The following is a 21396-nucleotide window of genomic DNA, read 5'->3' as shown; positions in this document are numbered from 1 at the left end:
TAGGAATGGAGTCTCCATACCTGTCTTCAAAGAGTCAGTTGACTAAACACAGCGCTGGTTCTTATAATACACAAACTACGCAAGTTGCATTGGGCCTGACATGTTGATGGAAAGAATGGCATCATATATTTTATAGTTACTTATTAAATGAATCATCATTTGTAGCAACAATGAGTTTTCTTGCCATCCATATGCATGTTGTAGCTGTGGCAGACAGACAGGATGGCTTAAAAACAACATTACCTGCTGAAAAAGTACCAAAAAGCTGTTAACAATAAAGTCAGACAACAAGATGCAAGTCAGGTAACTACATGTTGTGTTGCTCATGTATGATATCATTCTAGCTTCTTGTCTTATTAAAGTGTGGTCTGGGCTAACTGTTTACCAATGGGGAATCTGAAAAACATATGAAGTGCATTACATAGGTAATAAAATTATTATATCTACACCCCAAATAATGCAAAATATGTCTTTACATATTACTCATTACTAAGGGGCCTAACCCAAACCATGAAAAATAGTAACAGATAATTAATCCTCCTCCACCAAACATTACTGTTGGCATTATGGTGGGTCTACCAGCCTCCACCAAACCCAGAGTTGCCTATCAGGCTGCGAGATAGTGAAGCGTGATTCGTCACTCTAAAGAACACGCTTCCACAGTGCTTACCATTGCTCAAAGTAATCTTCAATTTTCTAGTGGTCGCTCTGTGTGGTCAACCACTTCATGGCTGAACTTGCTCCTAGATGCCTCCATTTCACAACAATAGCACTTACAGTTGACCAGGGCAGATCTAGCAGGGCAGAAATTTCACAAAGTCAACTTTTGCTTAGGGCCCCAGGAAGGCTATGATGGTTTGTTTCCCCAAGGAAGTGGGATCTTATAGCTCCCCTCATAGTAATTACCTTCCATTAATAAAAAAAATAACATTTGTTAATTGCTTGCTTTGTTACAGCTTGTCTCATCCACGTTAGTGTGCTAATGTAGGATAATTATTATATGGGATGTTATTATTGGAGCTCCCCATGAGTCATGAGTGTAAAACTGCTAAATGTAACAATATAGGATCCCATGAAGATGTGAAGGTGATTTCAGTTACCATGGTACATTTTTGACTATAGTATTAATCGCACAAACCTAAAATATAGCAATGTGACAGAAAACAGAATCCCTAAAAACAACTGGAACTGTGTGGAAAAAGTTCGGCTCCAAGCAGGCACACTGTGTCTGGATGCCTGTCTCCGATGCCTGTGTGCAATTGTCTCTAATTGTGACACTGATTTGGGGAGATCAGCATTCTTCAGCCTCTTATGGTTTCGCAGTTGCGCCTCGCGGAGCCCAGGGAACCATTAACACGATACCAATCTAAACCGATGGCTCCAGCCCTGGCCTCCCACGCTCCCACGCAGAGGCAACCTGTTCAACCCCAGCGCACCACAGCATCTCCCCCGCTTCTGCAGAGAGCCCGGCATTAGCATGAGCAGCCCATCACTGACAGACACGCGCCAGAGCCGGGGGTAATTACAGGGATGCTCACAGAGACAGCCTGTGTCATCGCATCCCGCAGTCTCCATGCTAAAGTCAACATGCCTGACCGCCCCACGTCTTTAAGGTAATTAGTCTAATGATGTGGCTGTGTGATTCATGATGCATTTCCATAACTCTTGCCTCAAGGTGTTTCTTGCATTTTTTGTGTTTGACAGCTCACTATGATGGATGATAAGGAATAATGTAAAAATAAATCATATATATATATATATATATATATATATATATATATATATATATATATATATATATATATATATATACATAGTTGCTGGTTTATTATGTACATCTAACTTGTAGCTATTGCTACACAATTTATCAGGGCCCCTGTACCGTGTTTATGAATGAAAAGGCAGCACCATAGGACCTGAATAGGTATTATTAGGTATTATTAGATTTTTAAGTGGTGGACTTCTATCAACACAGTTATTCATTGTTCAGTATCAGAATCATCAACATCTAAAGTCATGCAGTTATATGTAAAAGTTTGTGCGCCCTGGTAAACCTGCAGTTTTGGCTGATTTTCTAAGTGAAAATAAGCAAACACATCCACTACAGGGGACACACTTTGGCACAATTACTGCGTATTTGCTGAATTTAACATACTGGGGGGAAATAACATAAAATGTGGCCTGTACAAAACATATGGTGCATTTTAGATTTTATTTTTGATCTATTTTTTCAAACTTTTGCGTATAACTTTATAAAGTCACATTTTTCAGCATTTAATGTATTCACTCTATGCCTTTGTTAAAGCTTCCGTTCTTGTCAAGAGACTTTCATTTGCTCTTTTAAGGAAATCTGCAGGGATATTTTTCCACACCTCCAGAGTTCAGTCTTAGATGTTGGTTGCATACTGGCCTCTGGGGTGGTCAGGCAATTAATTCGAGAGCACCAGGAGTTTCTTTGTTTGGTCTTCTTCTTTTTTCTGTTTCCTTTTTGTCAGTAACAACTTCTAAACAGCTGCACATGCTTTCACACCCATAGTGTTGACTTGTCTTCTCACAGGGGAGGGATGGACAGATTGGACTTGGATTAGCATTTGTGTTCCGCAACCAATTATCATCACTAATATTAATATTGCTGCAATCAAATCCTCACAGCAATGTTTCAACATCTAGTGTACAGCCTTCTCAGAAGAGTAGGAGCTGCTACTGCAGCAACATGAAGACAAACTTCTTATTAATAGCCAGGATTTACACAGGCGCCATGTATATTTTCTGCATGTACAGACTAGCCCTCTGACAACCATTTGTTTTGCATTTTGCTGTATAATTTTGAAAAGGTGACAAGAACATTATTCCATCATCAAAGGACTGTGAGAAATCACATGTACATGGTTTGCATTTAAAGTTACAATAATTGATGTGCTTAATAAAACACAGTTGACAAAATATATCACCACCAAACCCCTCGGATTTGTTTTGACTTCATCATCTGCAAAGCAATAAACTAGACATCTTTCTCAGATTATTAGAGCCTGCTTATGTTTATGACATATAAACAAACAGCTGAGCAGAGCCAAATCCCCCAGAGCTGTAGTAGGCACGAGTTTTGATAAGACGTGATCTGATGTCCCAGGCAGAAATACACAGAAGTGTGTAAATGCGTGGTTGGTGGCCTATGCCTTACCCATTCTGAGAATAAGAAGATTCAGAGAGAAGAACAATAGTGCATACCATACTGCATTGTTCAGTAGTAATTACACTAGATTTTATTGGATTTCAGAAGAGGGGAACCCTTGGGGCCTTCTAGGCCTTCAGAGAATGCCTAATAGTTTCTGGGAAATGAAAAATGCATTTCTGCAATTTCTACTTTATTTTCATTTAACAGACTCATGCTCGACTTTGCAAGTTGTACAGTGCTACTCATTGTTTGTTTGGATTGTTAAGCTTTGAATGGAAACTAAAATTCTTGACATTGTGAAAAATTGGCCGATCAGGAATTGTTTTTCTCTGTGGTATCTGGGTAGAGATAGCTAAGTGGGCTCTCCTAGTAGTTAGGACTTCAAGCACTGAAGAGAAGGCCTAATGCAGTAGATTAGCTATCAGCATTATTACAAAGTGACAGTGGAATCAACCAATCACATTCAGCAGCTCTGTACCAGAGCTCGCTGCTGAGAGTCACTGTCAAACTGCTACAAGGTAAAACATATACTAAGATATCTGTCATAAGCTTCAACTAAAACATCTGAACATCTTTCAGAAGTTTATGCAAACCACTGTTAGCTCAGCGCTCACAAACTGCCAGAACCAAATAGGGCTGCTAGCAGAAATTATCCCTCATATTTGGACCAGGTTTTGACATTTAAAGCCTAAATTAAGGCCTAGCTCTGATATCCATGGTTTGCTATTGACAAATCAAAATGTTAATAAGTCATAACAAGAATACTTTCTCGCCTCTAGTGCTGATATCAGCCCCTTAAAATATCAGCTTTATTACATACTAAGGCTTATTATTCCGTAACTACAGGCACTTCAAAGCAAACTGGCCGAGCTTAGATTATAGAAGTGTGTAATAAAACTTTGGCCCCCGGTGGTCCCTGGTTATATAAGGAACTAAAAAGGAATTCCACTGATTTTTCAAAGTTTCTGCATTTAATCTTTAAGATGTAAACAAAGTTGTTCTGAGTGGTTTGGCATGAAATGCTTAATTCTAAAGAAACTTAGAGTCAGCATTGTTCACAGTGTTGGCGATAAGAACCAGACATCTGAAGACCCTCTGAAATTACAAAGATATTTTACCATAAACAACATTACATATAAAAACTAAGAGAATACATGTACATTCACTGGTAGATTTGGATAAAAAATAAATGGCTATGTTTGCATTGTTGCCATTGTGACACCTGCCTCTTATCATCACCACTGTAAATGAACTATTTCACAACAAACCACTCTGAATGATTTTGTTTATATCTCAACATTGCAATTACGCAGAAATATTTGAACAATGAGTAGAATTTCCCTTTTAAATATTATGACATTTCGTTCAAACTTGCTTGTGCTTCCTATGAATTCTTTGGTTACACCAGATCTAAGTGTATTGTGGGCAAATGAAATTCCTAAGTTGTAAGAAAACAGCTAAACATACTTTTCTACTTTTAGCTCTAAGGCTACTTGCATAACGTATTTCTATTCTCCAGCCAATCCATGTCTCTGTCTGGCCCTGCCCTAGCCTCCCTGCCTGCCTTATCACTGTATGGCAGGGTCAGTAAAACCTTTGTAACTTCTATATTGCAAACAGTAATTCATTTCCATGTACTATACTGAAGGTTATTTTTCGTATATTTTGTCAGTAATTTTGTTTTTGCGCTTGACCCCTTGCCAGAAATAAAGGTTTTGGATTCCGTTATGGATAAATGTTTTTGATCTCAGTTATATCCACGTATAACATGTGCCTTTATGCTTTCACTTTCTTTGTGTAAGGCAGAGGAAGAGAGAGAGAGAAGAGCGCAGCTTTCATTCCTGGCAGCCTCTGTGTGTTCCTCACAGGAGCCTCCTGGTCTGAGTAAGAGCTCTCCTCACAATTTATAGGGAAATCAGTGGCTGCTCAGTGTCTGTGTACTCTGCTCATTCCACAGCTTTACTGCAGCGCTCACACTGCTCACTGTAACGTAAGCCTCCACAGCACCGCTGGAGCCCTTTATTAACTAACCCCCCCTATACATACATATGGGGAGAGGGGGGGGGGGGGGGGAAAAGAAGAAGAAAAGAAAGATGGACAGAGAGACTGAAAGAGAGAGACAGAGAGAGTTAGAGAGAGAGAGAGAGAGAGAGAGAGAGAGAGAGAGAGAGAGAGAGAGAGAGAGAGAGAGAGAGAGACAAAGGAGATACAGAAAGAAAAAGATGCAGAAAGAGAAACAGAGAGATACAAAAAGAAAGATACTAAAAGAGAGAGACAGGGGAGATACAGAAAGAGAGACAAAGACATGGAAATACAGAAAGAAAGATACAGAAAGAGAGACAGAGAGATACAAAAAGAAAGAGATACAGAAAGAGAGATAAAGACATGGAGATACAGAAAGAAAGAGATACAGAAAGAGATACAGAAAGAGAGACAGAGAGATACAAAAAGAAAGAGATACAGAAAGAGAGATAAAGACATGGAGATACAGAAAGGAAGAGATACAGAAAGAGAGACAGAGATACAAAAAGAAAGAGATACAGAAAGAGATAGATGTGGAGATACTGAAAGAAAGAGATACAGAAAGAAAAACAGAAATACAAAAAAAAGATACAGAAAGAGAGATAGAGATGTGGAGATACAGAAAGAAAGAGATACAGAAAGAGAGACATAGAGATACAAAAAGAAAGAGATACAGAAAGAGAGACATAGAGATACAAAAAGAAAGAGATACAGAAAGAGAGACATAGAGATACAAAAAGAAAGAGATACAGAAAGAGAGATAAAGACATGGAGATACAGAAAGAAAGAGATACAGAAAGAGATACAGAAAGAGAGACAGAGATACAAAAAGAAAGAGATACAGAAAGAGATAGATGTGGAGATACAGAAAGAAAGAGAGCCAGAAAGAGAGACAGAGAGATACAAAAAGAAAGATACAGAAAGAGAGATAGAGATGTGGAGATACAGAAAGAAAGACATACAGAAAGAGATACAGAAAGAGAGACATAGAGATACAAAAAGAAAGAGATACAGAAAGAGAGACATAGAGATACAAAAAGAAAGAGATACAGAAAGAGAGATAAAGACATGGAGATACAGAAAGAAAGAGACACAGAAAGAGAGCCAGAAAGAGAGACAGAGAGATACAAAAAGAAAGAGATACAGAAAGAAAGATAGAGACGTGGAGATACAGAAAGAAAGAGATACAGAAAGAGAGACAGAGAGATACAAAAAGAAAGAGATACAGAAAGAGAGACATAGAGATACAAAAAGAAAGAGATACAGAAAGAGAGATAAAGACATGGAGATACAGAAAGGAAGAGATAGAGAAAGAGAGACAGAGATACAAAAAGAAAGAGATACAGAAAGAGATAGATGTGGAGATACTGAAAGAAAGAGATACGGAAAGAAAAACAGAGATACAAAAAGAAAGATACAGAAAGAGAGATAGAGATGTGGAGATACAGAAAGAAAGAGATACAGAAAGAGATACAGAAAGAGAGACAGAGAGATACAAAAAGAAAGAGATACAGAAAGAGAGATAGAGATGTGGAGATACAGAAAGAAAGAGATACAGAAAGAGATACAGAAAGAGAGACAGAGAGATACAAAAAGAAAGATACAGAAAGAGAGATAGAGACGTGGAGATACAGAAAGAAAGAGATACAGAAAGAGAGACATAGAGATACAAAAAGAAAGATACAGAAAGAGAGACATAGAGATGTGGAGATACAGAAAGAAAGAGATACAGAAAGAGATACAGAAAGAAAGAGATACAGAAAGAGATACAGAAAGAAAGAGATACAGAAAGAGAGACAGAGATACAAAAAGAAAGATACAGAAAGAGATAGATGTGGAGATACAGAAAGAAAGAGAGACAGAAAGAGAGACAGAGACAGGGGAGATACAGAATGAAAGATACAGAAACAGGAATAGAGACAAGAAAGGAAAGAGAGTAAGAAACACAGAGAGAGATACAGAGAGAAAGGGAGAGAACGATATACAAAAAAGAAAGACAGACATACAAAAAAAGGAGATGCAGAAAGAAGAAAATACAGAAAGAAAGAAATAGGAAAGATGGAAAAAGATGCAGCATGTAAAAGTGACAGAGAGAGAGATAAACAAAAAGAGACACAGAGAAATACAAAGAGATTCAGAAATAAAGATGCAGACAAAGACAGAAAGAGATGGAGAGAGATACAGAAATAGAGAGAGTGAGACATACAGAAAGAAAGGTAGAGAACGTGAGACAGAGAGATGCAGAACGAGATCAAGAGAGACAGGGAGATACAAAAAGAGAGAGAAGAGATACATAAAAAGAGGGAAAGATACAAAAAGGATATGTAGAGAAAGAGATAGAGAAAGAAAGAGAGAAGTACAGAGAGGGAGTAACAATTACCACCTGGGGAGTTGACAGGGGGGACGATAAACAGAGAGAGACAGAGTTAGAATGGGACAATCAGAATAGAGACAAAACAGAGAGAGAGAGAAAGTTAGGAAAAGAAAGACAGAAGGAAAGAGAGAGATAGAGTGACAGAAAGACAGAGAGTGAGACAAAAGAGAAAAACAGGGCAGAAGGACAGCGAGAGAGTAATAAAGTAATGAAGGAATGTTGCAGAGCAATGATGCTCAGTCATCCTGTGATTGTAATAATAAGCATGAACGTCTCATCTTGAGCCACCCTCAGGCCCACCATGACGGAGAGACAGGCAAGCAGCCCGTTGGCATGACGACCACTTTTGTTTGGTGCCGGCTGGTATCAGCAAGGCCGGGGCAGCGTGGAGCTGTTTAGAGTAACTCGGGTCGGCCCGAAAAAATCCAAAGCATGCGCAAAGCATAATATACAGGCAGTCTCTGTGTCTGCTCCCGGCTCTACAGGTGGCCTTGTTTGGAAGTGCTGACAAATAGGAAATCTGCAGTTGGCTGTGGGGACTGTAACTCATCCCCAAATGCTTAGTCCCCTGCGACCAGGCGGCTTTTTTGCTTTGCAAAGGCCAAAAAAAGTGAATGTGCCACATGTTTGGTCTGGTCCTTTAGGCCCATGCAAGTGACGTTTAGATTTTGTCTGCGATCAGAGGCTGTCAAAGCCGCAGCATATGGAAATAAACAGCCTGCTTTTACCATTAGTCAGTGGAAGAAATCTGGACAGGTTAGGCCGGTTCCAGAGAAAACTCTTTGAAAATGACCGACCATATTAGACCTGTATTATCCACCTTACACTGGCTACTGTTTGATTTCATCTTGATCATGAAATTCTGTTGGTGGTATAAAAGTAACACATGGTTTAAATGTGAAGTAGTGACATCATTCAATCCTTCTTGTTTATTAAAGCTCAAGAAACCTAAATATGTAAATTCTTTCTAATAAGGCTAATCTTGCTGTTGTAAGTGTACATATAGGACAGTGCAAAAGTCAAAGACCACCCATTCATTTATTTAATTTCCAGTCCAAATACCCATTAAGTTTAAGTTATTCATTTTTTCTCATGTCATGTTGGTTTCAAGATTGGAAGGATGAAATAGCTAAGGTGGCAGGAGAGTTTACAAAATTAAATTAAATACTGATACATTTTTTGGAGGCTTTTATATTTTTCTGTAAAATAATAATAAAAAAATTAAAACATTGTTCCTGTTTTACCTATTTACAAATATGCACATTTTCCTCTCATCTGTTCTATTCCCAATCCCTCCATAAGCTGCGATTACTGTTCCATGAACTGATTTGACTCTAGTTAACCTGCTCAAGTTTATTTAATCAATCATTTAACTATTTATTACATGTTTACTTTTGCCAGGGTGTATCCTGCCTTCCGCCCGAAGACTGCTGGGATAGGCTCCAGCACCCCCCCCCCCACGACCCTGACGGAGAAGCGGCTTGGAAAATGGATAGATGAATGGATGGATGTTTACTTTTGGCTGAAAATACACATACCTATACTAAATCATGTACTGAAATTAGGCTAAAGCTTGTTTATTTAGATAGTAACAGAATAAGTGGTACAAATTAAAAAACAAATCATTTTACAAGCATCTGTTTCCTCACAGTCGAGGTCCTCTGTGTCCTCACCGTAGTTGCAAAAATGACTGAAGATTATGAACTGAAGACTTGAGGCAATGACAGATAGCAATGGCTGGTAAACTGTGGACAGCTGAAAAAATAAGGTAGAGCCTGGGGGAGAGTGATTTTACTGGCCATAATACAATAACAAGAACTCACAGAAAACAAATCAAATTTCATTGTCTTAAAAATGTGGCATAATAAATATTGCATACCTCTTTGACTGAGTAGACCTGTGGCTATGACTGCTGTTGGTGCTTTTTTAAACATTAAATCTCATGAATGTAAATATGGGAAAAATAGACTTCTGAAATTGTTATTTGCAACCATGCACTTAATAGCTGTTTTGACAGGAAACTGAATAAACAAAAGGATAAACAAAAGGGTGGTCTCAGACTTTTGTATAGAACTATGAGTCCAGAGTAGGTGTTGCATGACTATTCATTTTCACTTGCCAACTACAATGACAAATGTCTTGACCATGTTTAAAAAGAGCTGTGAGTGTTTTGGATGCCTGTGAAAAGTATTTTGTTAGCCGATTGCAAAGGCGCTGTAGTTTGCGGTGTGAGATGTGCATTGCAGAAGAAGAGTTTTCTGTGATGTTTCAGTAGTATCAGCCTCTCTCCCCACTGAAGGCCCCACACTGTCTGATGTAAACTGTATGCTAAAATCACCACGGCTCACATGGAGAAATCAAACTGGCTCTGGCTATCTGTGCTTTCATGAACTGGCTGTCGATCTGTATTGATTGTTTATCAAACAAATGCAAGTAGCAAGCAGTTGCATTTTGAAAGTTATGCCATTCAGATCAAAATATAGTCACTAAGCGAGAAAGCATTTGTTTTCAAACACAGGTAATGAGACAGTTGGGTAGTTCAACAGTTTGCCGCTACTCTGCTTTATCTAACTGTGGTTTGTTTTTGTTATGGTCATGTCATGCTAAATGTTCTACAGTTGGTTGATTTGCATGTCATGTTATCCTTTCCTATTAGAGATGCTCTTCTTGAAACCTACCCAGTTTGGCTTATGAGCCTGTATGTCAGTGGAGTTTTACACAGCTTACAGAGGAAATGGTTTCAGCTTGTGATGCTTTTCCACACAAAAAAATACTTTGGGCTTTATGTTTCATAGAAATGTTCTCTCTGCTAGCCACTTAACTGCAGTTTTCAACTAAGTGCCCACAGCACCAACAAATCAACTAGGGGCAGTCATTGGCTGGAGATTAGGGAACCGGCCCTGCGAACAGCAGGTCACCGGTTTGATCCCCTGAGCCGTGGCTGAAGTGATCTTGAGCAAGGCACCTAACTGCATGGATAGGGCTGCCCACTGCTTTGAAGTGTGCTCACTGCCCCCTAGTGTGTGTGCATTCAATAGTTTGTATGTGGTGTTCCACTGCATAGGTGAAATTTCCCTGTTGTGGGACTAATAAGGGTCAAATAATTAATTATCCTAGCACAAAGTAAGCCCTGCATTTTTAAAGATGGTTCTTTAGTAAAGAACATGGTTCTATATAAAAACCATGAACACTTAAAGAATCCTTTGCATGATTAAGGGGTTCTATACATATATAGCACCAAAAAGGATTCTTCTATTGTTACAGGCTTGACATCATAACAATAGAACAACCTTTTTTGGTATAGAACACTTTTTAAAAAGGTTCTACATAGAACCATCTACAGCACCTTCTCAACCAATCTGAAGAACCCTTTAATCATGCAAAGGGTTCTTTGAGTGTTCATGGGTCTATATGGAGCCATTTTCTTTACTAAAAAACCCTTGAAAGACCGTCATTTGTAAGTGTATACAAATAATGTTTCAGTGTCCAATAAATGGCAGATATATCTTAATTCTCCCCTTTTGACATAAGATCGGCAAACCTGATCATGAGTGATGCCTGCGTAGGCTTTACAAGGCTGATGTCGCGTGTCCCATCAACATAATCAGAGAAAGCTAACTACCAAGCGAAAGCTAACCTAAAAAGTATAACCAGTCTAGCTCATCTGCTTGTCTGTCATTTGTATGTTTGTCCAACCATTGAAGTCAGCCATGCCAACAATTCATATGTGCCTTAACTTCTTTAAGGTTAAGAGTATCAGGGAGGGTCTCTACATTTTCTTTTGATGATAAAAGGTGTGGGCGTGAGACAAACCATGATATTATTGGTTAATATAACCCCCCCACTGGCGCATAGGGATGTAACCAAAAGGTAGGCAAAAATGACTACACAGCGAGGAAAGACTATGGGTTTTTTGTCTTCTAAATGGTATATGATGCTTAGTGTGTCCAGTGACATGAACTGACAAGGTAAAACATGCGAGTTTGATTTCAACATGTCAAACATAAAGTGCTTTAAGATAAAAGCTGGATGTTACTTGCATCGATCCTAAATGCACAGCAGCAAAAACAATCTCCTTAATTTTAATGAATAAAGAAAGACTGCAAAATACTCATACGGCTGGTTTTGGCACATATAACCATGCAAACTTTGTAAGCGGACTTATACACCACAAAAGTGCTGTACGTATTAGAACAAATTGAGCTGAGGCAGATGTGTGGATGGTCCGTCCCACTCTCCAGGAGTGTACTTAGCCCACAGGAGCCTCTGCTAGAGTTATCAGTTTTGGCGCCCTGTTGGGAAAGGATGAGGAATCCGCTAATTAAATGTCCACTTAAACATACACAGCCCTGTTAGGACTGTTTATGGGCCGCTCTGGGACGAGGAAAGTTGTGCGTTCACAAAGGGACCTTTCATAAATGCTCCTTCTCTTCTCTGAAAGTGGTGGTGGGGGTGGGGGGTGGTGGTGGTTTGCTCTTAGCATTTGGGCAGGAGGTAATTGGGATCACTCAGCTCGTCTGATGCTGATAGTGGAGCAATGGGAAATTCCTGTCAGTGAGTTTTGCCGTGGCTGGGTGGGTTTCGCAATCACCTTGGCAGGCTCTGTACACTCCACACAGGAGGAAAGAGAGAATGAGTCGCAGCATGCTCACATAGCTGTCTTTAAACGCATTAAAGACAAATAACAGCATAACACAATCAAAAAACCAAAGCTATGTGCCATGCTCTCGCTTCTCCAGTGATTAAGAGAAATACCAGCTGTAGAATCTGATTCGGTGACTCAATGTCTGAGGCCTGTTTTTGGGAGTTGCTTGACGAACCACATTGGAATTACTGGACTCGTGTAATCTGTGTGATCTAGTCACTTTACATCCAGTTTACATTCAGTTTGGGTCATACATATCAAAACACGGACAAAAAGTAACAGTAAAAGAAAAAAAAACACGACAATGCTAATTTCCAATAGTATGTAATTACTAAGCTAATGCTGGCCCACATAAACTTTTTTTTGGCCATGGTAAATTAAACATGGACATTTGAAGCACGTAAAAGATAAATTAGCATATTAATTAGCATGTAGATAGCAGTTTTTAGCAATATTTGGCCGTTTTGCAGTGAGGTTTTCAGTCAGGGGCTCTGGCATAGAGCTGCCACTGTTTTCCGTTTCTAACAACTAACTGAAACCTGGCTAGTCTATGGCTTGTATTCTCGGGCAATGATGTACCTACCATCTAGAAGTCCAAGAGTAGTGGTCACCGAACTTAGTCCCGGAGTTCTACCTCCCTGTAGAGTCTAGTTCCAACCACAGTTCACTTCAGAAGTTCTTGATTGGCTGAAGCAGATGTATTAGTGTTAGGTAAGGAGAGGGCAGCACATTAAATGCAAGTTGGAACTAAACTCAAGAAAGCAGATAAAGTAGATCTCAAGGAACAGGGTTGGCAACCACATTTTTTTTTATTTTTTAAACAAAATTGGTCATTTTTGTTGATAGTGATAGCTAATCTAACCTGGATAGGCCCTCTGTTCAGCTCCTGAAGTCCCATCCAATAGGAGATCTGACTAGAATCTAGAATCACTAGAAATCACTGGAATCTACATACAGTAAATCCCCCAGTGGAAAATACATTCTGATTGGATGATTTTCCTTTTTTCCATCTCAAGATATTAACCTTTGGTTTCCAAAATCCAATAACAGGAGTATCACAGCAATACTAGAGTTTTGATTAACCAATTAACAATTAAATGACAGATACATAAGCGTTTGAATAATGCTTTTGCTTATAAGGTGAATGTAATTTCAAATAAACCATTTTTTTTCATTCAACTTGAGGACCATATTCTCAATCACTGGTCTGACTGTGAACAGACTGCACAGTAGAATGACCCGTGCTCGTGTGGATATGTTGGTATTTCTCAACAAAAATGACTAGCATATTCAGCCATTTCATCTTTAGTTTGTTAAATGTCATGTTGCTTCTGTTGAGTGTTGCCTTAAGCCATTTTTGTTGTTAGCTATGCAATGTTGGTGTAACAGTTAATCTAATGTAGTTATTGCCCTTAAAAGCTGTGAGCTACCGACTTTACTTTGATTGTTGTTTAACCCCTCATATGACCCCTTAAATGTTTTATTACACACTTCTATAACCTAAGAATCACGCAACAAGTTTCAATAATACGCCTTAGTACGCTGTTAGAAATAAAGGTTCTGTGCAGGTACATTTTTCGTTCATTAAGCTAAACAATGCACATGTTTCCTCAAAGGTACAACAGTGATTTTTAGGTCCAATTGTGTAGCTTAAATAAGTTTTTCCAGGTGAAAAAAAACATATTTGTACCTTTTCATAACTTAATGTTTTAAATCAGAATAATAAAATAAAAAGCCTGGAGACGAGATGGGGTATGTGGAGAAAATACAGCTTAGAAAATATCATTTTTAATGGATTATGGTACAATTATGTTCCCTGACTAAAGGTATTGAGATGTACCCTTGAGGATACCACCCCATTGCCAAGAAGGGAACTGCCCTAGTGACAGTTTTGTACCTTTATTTCTGAGAATGTATGTAAAAAGGCTGGGATTTTAAGGGGTTAAACTATATGTTTGCTAACTTGAGCTTGTAATATGCAATAATTGTAAAAGTAAGTAGACCACATTATGTAACTTATTTAATTCAGTAAAGCCTTAAACCTTGTTTACATGAAACATAGTGCCGTGCTTGATGTTTTCCTGGGCTTTGTTTGCGATTTTAGATTTGTAGGTTAACAACTAGTCTCTGATAGTGGTCAGTTATTGATCAAAAAAGTCAAAAAGGATGATTTTCCTATTAAAAAAAAATGTTAAACATCATTTTTTTCAGTTCCCAGAAATCAGTACACTTTCTATGAAAGCCTTGAGGCTTCCTCACAACTTCACATAGTTTTTCTAGTTTGTTTTTTATCAGTTCTGTAAGCTCATTATGGCTAATTTAGTGCCTCATTTAGCATTTCTTACATGTCAGCATTTGCTAAGCATCAGATATTTTCCCCTCAGTCCTCTGAGAACAATTATTCAGACCAAATTAAATATTGAATTTACTACTCACATTAAGTCAGGGTTCAACATTTATGCCAGAACAAACATGAAATATTTCTTCTCTTGCAGACAATAAGTGTGAAATGACAAAAGAATAATGGCGAGGGCTAAACTGTTCACCATACCAGTTTACACAGACACAGAGGCCAGAAACATGACAAGTAAATATTCCAGGTTTTTGGCCTGTGTGTACTTAAATTGGTGGAGTGAACTGTTTAGTTTGGACTATAAGAATAGACAAATAAGGCTCTTTATTTGTAGAATAAAGTGTATTTAAGAGACAAACTAGTGTTCTGTCGTCCACGGCATGTTTGTACTCATCTAAACGGTGGATGTTTATGATGGGTATCTACATATCTCCATACTGCAAATACATCCCCTTTATCCTTTTATCCTTTTTTATCCGATTAAACAAGTATTGCTAAAAAGGGTCATGAAGGCTAAATTCCTCAAGCACAGGCTTTAGTGGTTTGGGTGTTGTTGGGTTCTGTACTTTATTAAAGCATTTCCACTTTTTTTTTAGATTTTCAATCCACTACATTTCAAAGTATCCTACATTTTACACCCACACTTTACAACCACAAAGGCTTTAATAGAAGTTGCTATTAAAATAATTTGGCAAATTTATTGCACAATTACTTTGCACACACATATATATATATATATCGCTGCTCTCGGAAGAAAACCTCATATATCCATTCTTTTTGTTCAATTTGAAAATGCCTCCTTTATATTCTGTGTAAATTTCATGGAGAATGGACCAAAAGAAACCAAAAGCCCAAAATGGCTTGGAACAATGTCTGGTTCCATTGACTTACATTAAAAGTAAAGTAGGTTTTTTTCCTTCTCCTGTAAAGTTATCATTTCATAGAGATGTTTTCTTCTGACAACAGTGATGTAAATTTATAGTATAGAGTAGTTTGTACTGAAGAGCTCTGTGTCTTAGAAGGTGATACTGTCATAGGATGCCCTCTTTGCCATAAGTTAGTTTATTAAACTTGTGCCCTGCTAGATCTGCCCTGGTCATCTGTACTTGTCATTATTTTGAAACAGAAGCATGTAGCAGCAACAGCAGCTCAGCCATGAAGCAGTAGAACAAAGGCATAAAGGGGGGCCAGCACAAAGCACATCACAACAGCCTGTTGCATCACCTCTTACAGATCTCCAAACTGCCTCTGGAAACAACACCAGCACAAGAACTGTGCGTCGGGAACTTCACAAAAAGGGTCTCCATGGCCAAGCAGCTGAACACAAGTCTAACATCATTACATGCGATGCCAAACATTGGCTGGAGTGGTGTAAAGCATCCTGCCAGTGGACTCTGGAGCAGTGGAAATGTGTTCTGTGCAGTGATGAATCACACTTCACTATCTGGCAGTCTGATGGATGAATCTGGGTTTGGCGGACGGCAGAAGAACGCTACCTAGCGGAATGTTTAGTGCCAACAGTAAAAGGCTGTTTTTCAGTGTTTTGGGCTCAGCCTCTTAGTTCCAGTGAAGGGTACTTTTAATGCTACAGCATACAAAGACATTTTACACAATTATATGCTTCCAACATGTCCCTCTGTTCTCAAGATCCATAAAAACGTGGTTTCATGGTTGGTGTGGAGGAAGTCCAGTGGTCTGCACAGAGCCCTGACCTCAGCCCCACTGAACACCTTTGGGATGAAGTGGAATGTCGATTGCAAGCCAGGCCCTCCTGTCCAATAACATTGTCTGACCTGACAAATGCTCTTTTGACTGAAAGGGTACAAAGTGGCACAGGCACACTCCAAACTCTTGTGGAAAACCTTCCCACAACAGTGGAGGCTATTATAGCTGCAAAGTGGGCGAACTCCATATTAATGCCCATAGTTTCAGAATGGGATGTCCAACAAGCTTATATAGGTGCATTAGTCAGGTGTCCATGTACTTTGACCATATTGTGTGTATACATACTGTAAAAATACCTTGCATCTTTGTTTTTGTTGTTTTTTTTATAATTTCACAAAAAAATGCTGTTACATTACAAGTTAAGAATGCTTTTTTCGTCTTCTCCTGTGAAGTTGTATATATAGTACTGTGAAGAAGTCTTAAGCCTCTAAAGACACTGTTTAAAGCCATTTATCTCAGCACATATTTGTGTTTGTAAACACCAAATATCATTAGAGTAAATGTGAATAAACATGAATACAATAAAAAGTAACAAGAATTAAGTGTTGAGTAACCAGATTAGGCACTGGATGATTAATTATAATTAATACTGGGCTGCCACAAGGAAAGCTTATGTGTGTTAATGTTAATTAACGTTACTTATTGTATTAATGTTATTTGTTTTTTTTGTAATACTTGTATTATTTGTAGTCTGCAATGGACTGGCAACCTGCCCAGGGTGTGTTTCTTGCCTTCTACCCAATGGCCGATGGAATAGACTCCAGCACCCGCCATGACCCAGAAGCATAAGCAGCTTAGATTACATACATTATATATATATAAATATATATATATATATATATATATATATATATATATATAATCCAAGCTTTCTCTCTCTCTCTCTCTCTCTCTCTCTCTCTCTCTCTCTCTCTCTCTATATATATATATATATATATATATATATATATATATATATATATATATATATATATATATATATTATATATATATATATATAGATAGTAGGCAGTTCATATGCACAATGAGCCATGAAATATACCCTTTGACCATAGTCTGAAGTCTGGATTGCATCAAGACAATATAGGTTGTAACTCCAAACTAGGTAGTACATGTGACCTTGTCATATTCTTAAGTTTACAGTTTTGGTTTGAGATGGTGGGAGTTACTGTTGGAGAATGGAAACTATGCACATCTCTGCAATCACTTGAGATTTGATTTTGAAAATGACTGGTTTGCATTTGAAACACATTCCCACTTCCTCAAATTCAACTGTGGTGTGATCTGCCCAAGCCTGGAAATCTAGCTGCCTCTGAGGTAGACCTACCCCTGAACTACATCCACAAAAATGAAGTGTATTTTATCTCCAGAACAGAAGTGATTTCACAACTTCTCATGCTTCAATAAGAGAAAATAACTGGACTCAATCATGCGGTACTCAAGCAGAAATTACATCTCTCCATCCCAGTGGATCCTAACGCATAGTAATACACCACTGCCAGAAGAAGCTATTTGGCCTGGCAGAAAGTGTTTAGTATTACAACATGCTGCTCTAACCACTTTAAATCTACAGCAAATCAAGAAGCGATAATGGTTAGAGATTTATGTTTTTAAATACATTATCTCTGAAAAGCCGGTCCTAAATCTTTCTTCATGAGTTGAGTTGGCTCCTTTTTTACCCAGATCCCTGTCTAGGTTCTTTAAAAACCTATCAACTCTACACATTTCCAAAAGTTGGGTCACAGAAATGAGAATGTGTCATCTGCTACTTTAATATATTGAATTTCATTCCAACGAAAACAGCACTAATAATGCACTTATGCTGTAAATGCTCCGAATCTTATTCAGCTGGCAGGACAGGCGTCTGTGCAACAGAGGGTTTAAGCTCCTTAGGGCTATCTTGTGACACACAGACCACCCAAGCCTGGTAGTGTCAACACTTATGAATCCATTATTCAGAAGTAGATCATAACAATAGTGATACTACTCATTCCATGACGTTACACTGTTTAGTCACTCCATGAGTTTTGGCTACTTAATTATTGTGTAATATTTGACCTTTGACTCATTCTGTAAATTGGGACTATTTAAGCTAAGTAACTTCAGACTAGTTAGTTTAACCATAGCATTTCACTAGTTAGTCATTTTATAACATTTCACTAGTTAGTCATTCTATAACATTTGACTGTTTAGGTATTTCTTAATATTTGACTGTTTAGGTATTTCTTAACATTTTACTAACTAGACATTTTGTAAAATTTGACTATTTGGTCATTCTGTAACACTTGACTGTTTACTTAATTTATAATAATTGACTACTGAATCATTCTGTATTTGTCAATTTAGATCTTCCAAAACATTTAACTCTATTTATTACATAATATTTGACCATTGAGTCACTTTGTAATATTTGACTATTTAGTCATTCTGAAACTTTAGACTATTTAATCTTTCCGTAACATTGGATGTTTATTAATTCCTTCATATTTGACTAGTTCATTATTTCATAACATTTGTCTTTTTAGTTATCTCATAATATTTAACTATTAAGTCTCTCTGCAACACTTCACCATTCACTTATTTTATTATATTTGACTATTATGTCACTCTGTAACATTTGACTATTTTTACTACATAATATTTGACTACACTATATTTCCAAAAGTATTCACTCACCCATCCAAATCATTGAATTCAGGTGTTCCAATCACTTACATGGCCACAGGTGTGTAAAACCAAGCCTCTAGGCCTTCAGACTGCTTCTACAAACATTAGTGAAAGAATAGGTCGCTCTCCAGTCATGAAATTTCCTCATTACTAAATATTCCACAGTCAACTGTCAATAATATAACAAAGTAGAAGCATTTGGGAACGACAGCAACTCAGCCACGAAGTGGTAGGTCACGTAAAATGACAGAACGTGGTCAGCGGATGCTAGGCGCATTGTGCGCAGAGGTCGCCAACTTTCTGCAGTCTAGATTAGCTCAAGAACAGCATAGATAGCTTCATGGAATGGGTTTCCATGGCCGAGCAGTTCTCTGGATGTGTTCTCTGGAGTGATGAATCACGTTTCTCCGTCTGGCAATCCGATGGACAAGTCTGGGTTTGGTGGGAGAGCGGTACTTGTCTGACTGCATTGTGCCAAGTGTAATGTTTGGTGGAGGGGGGATTATGGTGTGGGGTTGTTTCTCTGAAGTTGGGCTCGGCCCCTTAGTTCCAGTGAAAGAAACTCTTAATGCTTCAGCACCAAGAGATTTTGGACAATTTCATGCTCCCAACTTGGACCGCACACCAGTACACAAAACAAGGTCCACAAAGTCATGGATGAGCGAGTTTGGTGCAGAAGAATTTGACTGTCCTGACTTCAACCCAATAGAACACCTTTGGGATGAATTAGAGTGCAGACTGCGAGCCAGGCCTTCTCGTCCAACATCAGTGTCTGACCTCACAAATGCGCTTCTGGAAGAACGGTCAAAAATGCCCATAAACACACTCCTAAACCTTGTGGAAAGCCTTCCCAGAAGAGTTGAAGCTGTTATAGCATATTAAACCCTATGGATTAAGAATGGGATCTCACTCAATTTCATATGTGTGTGAAGGCAGAGGAGTGAATACTTCTGGAAATATAGTGTATTTAATCACTCTGTAACATTTGACTATGCACATTTTCTTTAACATTTGACTATTTAGTCATTCCATAACATCTGTATACTTAGTATTTAATAAACATAAATGTTCTGATTTAAACATCATCACTGAAGTAACAAAATCTCACAACTCCTAAAAGGTAACTTGATTAGGAGTGTTCTTAACTTTAATGTACATTACAGGATGTACATTAATAACTAATTTTGGATCATTTTTGGATACATTTTTACTCATTTTTACTTTACCAAGAAATCTTCACACAATGTGAAGGGTTTTAAAATGGAGTAAAATGAAAAGAATAAGTCAGAAGGTTCTGCAGCACTGTGACTCTGACTGGAACCAATTTCCCTACTGGCATCAAATGAACAAGCAGTTGTAGGTAAATCTTTGTCAATACTGAGCAATTTGTTTTTCTATTTAGCTATGCGTTCTTCATAAATGTGACACAATGTCAGATAAGTTGCGCTTGGATGCCATTAGAAAGGTCCTGAGGGCTGCGTGCTGTGAAAAGATAAAACCAAATATGTTGTTGTCGAGGGAAATCATACAGTGAGCACACACCATTCTGCAATGAAAGCACAGATGAGACCGACTCTCCCCAGGGTGCTGAAGCTGGTGAACTAACCACCTGAAAGAGATTATTTGTAATCAAGCAGTGTGTAACAAGCAAGCAGTTGTCATTTTTAGCTCTAATTGCAAGGAAAATGGGCAAGGTGAAGTGCTGTGAAATTATCACGAGTGCTTAAAGCCCTTCATGTGCATTTTTTTGCATGCCAACATAGTGCAGCTGCTGTAAAAACAGCACAGCTGCAGTTTAAACTGCACCACTTTGCTTGTTGTAGAATGTGACAAAGGCTATTTTTCACATCATACTCTGCTGGCTTAAGATGTAAGCTTCTCAATACAGTATCTGTTGAACACATTACATCCTTCAAAGTAAGGAAACTCTGAATGTGCAAAATATGATGCTTTCAGAAAGACTAAATCGCTTCTTGAAGGGAGAGAAAAATACTGCAGAGTGCCTCGTAAAAGACTTCATTAGACGCTTTTGGTGTGAAACCGAATAGTGAGGATTTTGTGCCAGCTCGCTCCTCATTCCCTTGACCGGTAACTTCTGTGTGAAAAAGCAAGAAAAACAAAAAGGTCCATTGACTCGAGCTTGTGCTCCGGGCCTATAGTGGCGTGGGATTCGGATGACTGAAACCGCAAGTCTGGAGGCAAGCAGGCGCAAAAAAAATGAAAGAAATACATACATAGATAAATAAACTGTGTCACATTTATGAGCACCTTGTTTTTCACATTTCTTTCCAAATGACAGTCACAGATTGGGTTTCGGAAGATCGCACCATGGTGTGTTCAGGTGGCAGGCCACAGTCAGCTTGGCAGAACCTTCTCTTGTTCGCCAAGGTATTCGAGGCATTCTGAGATATTTACAATGCAAATGACCCAAAAAT

The sequence above is a fragment of the Pygocentrus nattereri genome, chromosome 9, assembly GCF_015220715.1.
Source record: "Pygocentrus nattereri isolate fPygNat1 chromosome 9, fPygNat1.pri, whole genome shotgun sequence".
NCBI classification, from domain to species: domain Eukaryota; kingdom Metazoa; phylum Chordata; class Actinopteri; order Characiformes; family Serrasalmidae; genus Pygocentrus; species Pygocentrus nattereri.
Note: the sequence above shows the minus strand (reverse complement) of the source record.